Consider the following 5,637-nt stretch of genomic DNA (forward strand, 5'->3'; position numbering starts at 1 on the left):
ATTTGCTCTTAAGTGATAAACAAAAATCTTGATGAACATCTTAAAAAGTGAGGTAAAGTAACTGTTGCTCCCCTTAAAAAAGTTAATTACTCTTACTAGAGAATTTTATGTAACCCACTTCAGAACCCAGTAAAAAAGATCTTCACATTTAATTATGATAACATTGCACTTAGGCTTTATGGGAAAAGACAATTTGTAAAGAGACAGGTTCAGCTAAAATACCTAGCAGACTCTTAAAGAAACTTTAACCACACAGTTCTGTTTGAAAACTAGTTGAGATCCACTCCCAATCTGTTTTTTTCCTAGTCTCGCCAACACAGCCTATGGCCAAACCCCCCGAAGACTGAAGTACTACAAACAGGATGAATTCTTCTGTAGATAGCACTTGCCCCTTTTAAATAAATATACATATATACACCAGGCAGTGTCTACAGCTTGTCTTTGTACCACTGCACTGTATCTTCAGCCATAATTTCACTGCCATGCCTCTCAAGAGCAGGCACTAGTAAGTCCTCAGTGTATACAATACTTCAAGCTTAAGCCAATCGGTCCATCAAGGAATATATTTTACAGTAGCAAGGATGTTTAACCTAAAAAATTGAGTGGTGGCTCAGCAAACTGGAATTTCACTAGTGCCACTCATGACATAGGACTTCAGTCTTGCTTGAAGTTAAGGTTTCCACATATTATCAACTCAAAATGCTAAAATTCTCTGTTATTTTAGCACAAGTTGTTTGGTTTGACTTTAGAACTTGCCCCACTCTTTTCAATAAAATGGCCAAACCAAAAGAAAAAAAATACCACTGTCCTTAGCCAGGCTTATTGGGCTAAGGACAGTGAGCCCATTACATGGGCTCATCTGAACAATGCCACATGAATATACCAATGCATTGTTAAAATTATTATAATTCCCCAATGGAGAAAACCTGCTCTTAAGCATTCTAACAAAATTCAGATGATTTTTATTTACAAATATAATTAATGTATCTTCAAAATTAAAACAGAAGGCAAGAAAGATTAAAACCCAGCAATTTTCTTCCTGTTAAGCACAATTAGCATAACTAGAACTAACTGTTCTCTGACCTAAATACTCCACGTGACAAATAAAAAACAGGGTTGCAAAACTGACACAAATCTTACCCTATGCTAAGTTAAACAGTAAAATCAAAGTTATTTCCTTAACTAGATGCTTCCAAACACACCCCTGCAAGCACTTTGCTTACGCAAGTACTGCGATCTTAAGTCCAAAAGCACCTCTGATTCTTCTCAGACACTCTTGACACACAAGGGTTTCCTCAAGGCTCTTGTCCCCTCACTTATAAACAATGTATCTTAGGGAGGCTTGAACTAACACTTTTTTTCCCCCCTATACACTGCTTTTGTTTTCGGTTTTTTTTCAGTTAGAAAGCCAAGGTCTAGGCCTTGCAAATACTTGCACAGAATGAACCCTCAGGTAACTCAACCAACAATCTAAATTATAAACTCAACCAAACTAAATGATTACAGAATTGGGACTCAGATCTTCACAAATTCCTTAATGATGTAGGATAAATCATTATTCTAGTATTTATTCCCACCTCTTAAACTTCACAAAGATCTTCAGAAACCTCTACTGTTATTGAATACAATTTGTCCATGAAAAGGTCACAGAAAACTCAGAGAAAACTTAACTATGACCTTCTGTGTCAAGAGCTGTCATGGTCCAAATGCTACTCAACTGTGAGCACTTTTATGCTCAGATAATGTATTTTGATTTGCTAGGAACAGAACTTGGAGGAGAGGGAGGAGAAGAGGAGACTGTGACATCAAACAAAAGCCAACAAATCTCCTGAAATGCTAGACTTTCAGGCTCTTTTGAAATTTTAGCATTATATGTTCTGAACACTAACAAAAAAAGCAAATGATGGGTGATTCTGCTTTGAGACAGTTCACAAAGTGAAAAAGACTGATGGCAGCTCTATTATCTTCTTCTCCCTCCTTAAGTAAAATATTACTTTCTTTCCTTTCAAATATAGGCTGTACTTCCAAGTTTCTTTCTATGCAAACTTTAAATTTAACGTGTAACATGTAGACTGGACATTAGGAAAAACTTATGCACCAAAAGGGCTTTCAAGCACTGGAACAGGCTGCCCAGGAAAGTCACTGAGTCACCATCCCTGGGGGTATTTAAAAGATGTGCAGATGTGGCACTTAAGGACATGGTTTAGTGGTGGACTTGGCAGCGTTTGGTTAATGGTTGGACTCCATGTTCTCAAAGGTCTTTTCCGGCCTATGATTCTGTGCTTGTTACAACTTGCAAAGTTGTAATCCTCAGACTAAAAAGCTATTACATACTTGCTATGTCCAGTTGCCTTCCCTGCCAAGCTACAAACGGAACCTCTACCTCAATGTGATGTATAGTACCAGGGTTGTTCTAATAGTTTTCTATACCATTTTGCATTTGTATTCTGCACTTGCTATAGTTTGTCTAGAGCAAGCATTATGTACAAAATGGATTCATGCCATTTGACCACCACTTTCCATCACAAGTGCTGTACAAAGGTTTACAACTCAGGTTTACAGGCCAGCCCACAGCAACAGCACTGTGGCGACTTCTGTTTTAAATTCTATTATGGAACTGCTAGAAACCAAATAAAACCACCCCATTACAAACATTATGAACAAAATAATATATATTAAAAAAAAAGAAAATTGTAGAGTACTTTAACCACATGTGGAATCAACCTCTAACCATAATCTTCCCTTACTCCTCCAACATTACAGAAAATTATTTCCTCAAGCATTAAAGCATTAGCATTAACAAGAGAGCTGGACACATAAACTCTTTCACTTTCATTCTTTTACTCACAGAATTTTTAAAAAAACTAAATTAAACTAGATTATAAAAAAGAAACTAATTTAGTAAGGACACACATCTTTGTTAAACTAAACAGAAGCACCAGCTAAAAGCAAAAGTAAGCAAAAGACAGAGAAAGTGTTGAGCATGTTACCATATGCACATGGCCAGCTCAGTAGTATCAATTCTCAAGGCCTTGATCTAGTAAACCCAAGATTGCTGGTTTTCTTATTTTCTTTTTTTTTTTCTCCACGTCATGTGTACCTTGTTGTTATTTAGCTCATTAGAAACAACTTTTAAGGAATTAAACCCAACAAAACACATGTTCCCCTCCTGCTCTCAGACCAGTCACTGATGTAGGTAACTCCCCTCTGCAGAGCATGGCCACGAAGCCCATCTGGACATGGACAGGGCCCTTCTGAACAATCAGAGGTTGATAAATGAACACTGGCTTTAAAAGGGTGCCTCATGCCGATTCTAAACCAGCAAGAAACACTTTAACTGTGAAAGTGATCCTCCGAATGCCACTACTCTCTGAGAAGGGAAATTTAGGGAGCAACAGGACTCGAGGAAAAGGTACGAAGTGTAAGGTCGGGTGTCCGGAAAAGGTTCTTCACCCAGAGGGTGGTTGGGCACGGGAACCCGCTCTCCAGGGCAGTGGTCACAGCACCAGGCAGCCCGACAGAGCTGAAGAAGCCTTTGGACAGTGCTCTGAGGCACACGGTGTGACTCTCGGGGTGTCCTGTGCGGGGCCAGGAGTTGGCCTGTGATGATCCTGATGTGCCTCTTCCCACTGAGCACGTTCTGTGATGTCCCGGAACGCGTGTGTTCTCACAGAGCTCCGGGCGCCCGCACACGGCTTTGCCGCCCACCGCGGGCCCGACGAGGCAGAGCCGCGGGCCCGGGTCACCTCAAAGCCCTTCCCAGTCCCAGCGGCCGCCGCGGCCACCCCGCCCCGCCGCTCCCCTCCCGCAGCACCCGAGAGGCCGGCCCCGCCACGCTCCGCTGCACCGCTGCGGGCGCCGCCATGCCCAGCGCTCTCCTCCTCCTCCTCCGGGCCAGCCCTGCCGGTTCCGGGCCTGCTGTCGCCCTGTCTCCGCCCCCCGCTCCTCTGCTGAGGTACCCCGGGCTCTCCTGGCGCCGGGCTAGGAGATTTGTCACTCCAGGCGCTGCGCTTGGTTAGCAAAGCTTGTTTACAGGCAGCGCGGCCTGGCTCCGGACGCCGTATTTAGCAGTGCTCTGTGACAGGGACCGATCCACCCCTTTGGTGTCACACGTGAGAGAGAGAAAGCCCTGCGCGCGTGTGCCCCAGTGGACTCTTTGCCTTTATACGAATTGAGTTGCAGGACTCCTCTCTCTCCTTTTTGGACATGAACCTCTGGTGTTTGTGGGTTTTCCTGGCACACGTGTGCGGGGAGGTGTCGGGCTGCAGCTCACCAGGAGCAGCCCTTCGAGGGCAAGGCCTGGCTGCAGGAGAGCCGAGGGGAGGCGGGTGGCACTGGGGGCTGCTTCGAGCTGCTGCGGAGACTGAAGGACCTGCAAGGAGCGCCATGAAAAAGGTCCCGCCGACATTTGACAGCTTGTCCGGCCTTAATCCACGTCTAAGCACAAGTATCCTGGTGCTCTCGCTAGTCTCTACTGAAATGCCATAAGAGTATAAGGAGTAGGAGCTTACTTTTGCACTTTAGGTAACCTATACACGTTCAAGGTCATAGGGTTTTTTTTTTTCCCCCACTAGTGCTGTGCAGATTAGCCACTTGCTTTGGCGCTTTGAGGTCTGCGACAGTGGGACCAGGATGGACGGCCATAAACTGCACTGCTGCCACTTCACTGCCCAGGTGCAGCGCGACCCGGGGTGAGCGGCAAGTGCACGGATTAGTTTTGCAGTTCATCACAACGCGTTTTGGCAAGGCATAGGGGCACACCTGCTAGTTCTTAAAAATGTAATGAAACCCTAGCCTCTTGAGGTAGCACGTTATTACCTATAGAATGGCCTGTGGGTTAAGTAGATGAAACATCAGTGTGTGTCTGTGTGTAGTAAGAGGAGCATGCTGTGCTTGTATTTCTAAGTTCAAATTACTGTCCTGACTACTCTATTCCTGTTTATTTAGGCCATGAAATCTTGGGGCACTGGTTATTTTGCCCCTCTAGCAAAATACAACTATGCAGCTGTATTTTTAATATATTGAAAGTGTTCTGCAGTGAGGCCAAGAAATAAAGAGAAGGAAAAAAATCTGATAGTTGGGGAAATGAATAAATTGCACGGTGGGAAGAAATGAAAGGTATATCTAAAGTTTTCTATAGTGTCAGTTGTCCAGTTGATGAATACAAAATCTCGGCAGTGTTGTGCCAAAATGAACAAGTCAGTATTGATGGTGTTTAGTAGCTAAGGCGCACCTCTCTTTTCCTTTGACTTCCAGTACCCTAAACTGATTTTGGTATTTGAGACATTAAGGCTCATTTATTTTATTAGCTTAGAAGGAAATTTAGCTGTTATTATTATAGGACAGAGTCACTCATTTAATTATGCTTATTTGCAATTTTTTAATTAATTTGTCTTACCATCTTCCATGAGCAATGTAATTTTTTGAAGACTATTATTTGTGAAGAGTTACTAAACAAAGGTACATCAGTGATGTGTGGCTTTGGAAACACTCTTCTGCACAGTTATGGGAACAAACTGTGATCAAGTTTTTTTAAAGCTTATAAATTCATTCCCTGCCTCTGAGTTACAAGCTTGGAGGTACAAGATTTCTTTGTGCCAACAAATAAGGCTTGATGCCAGGAACAAAATAAAGAAT

This window comes from Geospiza fortis, unplaced genomic scaffold (assembly GCF_000277835.1).
Source record: "Geospiza fortis unplaced genomic scaffold, GeoFor_1.0 scaffold41, whole genome shotgun sequence".
NCBI classification, from domain to species: domain Eukaryota; kingdom Metazoa; phylum Chordata; class Aves; order Passeriformes; family Thraupidae; genus Geospiza; species Geospiza fortis.